The sequence below is a fragment of the Octodon degus genome, unplaced genomic scaffold (genome assembly GCF_000260255.1).
Source record: "Octodon degus isolate 3935 unplaced genomic scaffold, OctDeg1.0 scaffold00330, whole genome shotgun sequence".
Classification (NCBI taxonomy): domain Eukaryota; kingdom Metazoa; phylum Chordata; class Mammalia; order Rodentia; family Octodontidae; genus Octodon; species Octodon degus.
The window spans coordinates 692,777-693,958 of NW_004524906.1; positions in this window are offsets into that span (position 1 = coordinate 692,777).

The window sequence follows — 1,182 nt, forward strand, 5'->3', positions numbered from 1 at the left end:
TCTTCCAGTCACTTCCTGACTTGTACTGAGTTATTTAAACACTCTTCCCTCCTTACTGATGGGCTTTGTCACTAATCCTTTACTGTTACCAGGTCTACAATCTAGCCCAGATGCCTGGCCTGGTGCTCTTGTGAGCACAACCATCAGTCATTTCTGGATGCTTTTGACCTTCGCCTTTCTCCAGGAGTAGGTACCGCAGATCCTCACCCTGGTCCTTTTTCAAGAATGTATTATTTCTATTTTGGGAAACCTGGGTTGATGTGAATCTCTGGGAATAACTTTGGAGCCACCAAGGTGCCTGCTCAGCTGAGCTTTTCAACGGGAATTTGGCATCACAGCATCAAGAGGAGCCGGACAGTTTCTCTGACCACAGACATGTCGGCCTCTCAGTCTGCTCCGTTTACACATTTTATTTTGGTGAACAAAAATGAGACCAAGCTCTGTCTACTTGAGCCCAGCATTGGCCTTGAGTTTGAATATTGGTTTTTAGGTCACATTTCTTGTTTTCCCATGAAAGATGTCATAAACAGAGCGAAGCACACATTTTAACTAAAATTTATTGAATGTATTTCTGGAATTATGATGATTGGTATAGAATTGAGAAAGATGATTGTTGTTAGGGTGATTTCAGGGAAGGCCATTTGGGAATTTGGAGGGCATTGCCAGTTGGATCTGAATGTGAGAGTGGATCTGTGTGCCTTTTACGAGGGTGAATTCTTTTTTGTCTGACCTGAGACTAATTCAGCTTTGCCCAGGTTGAGAGAAGTGGCAGCTGAAGATGTCCCTGGAAGGGGTGGCTGAGGTAGGTGCAGGGCGGCAGGCCACAAGAGGAAGAATGTGTGCTGAGCCCTCCGGGAAGGCTGCCATTGCTGAAGTGGGGCCCATCTGTGGAGAAGGCAACCTGGGAAATCACAGGTGGCACTGGACTGTACCAAGCAGGAAGAGGCCTCAGGCTCGCCCAAGGCTTCTGGGCATCTTCTCCTTTGCAGACTTCCAAGAAGGAAATGTTTCCAGCTGGTTTTAAGATTTGACCCTTCAGGGGAATTCTAGTGTACCTGAAAGCACCATGCAACCCATTACAGAAAAGCCACATACACAGACTCCATCGTTAAGAAACCTGTCCTGCAAACTGCGAGGGTGACCATTCCTCCTGGCAGGGAATGCGTCAAAGCAACACCTGAG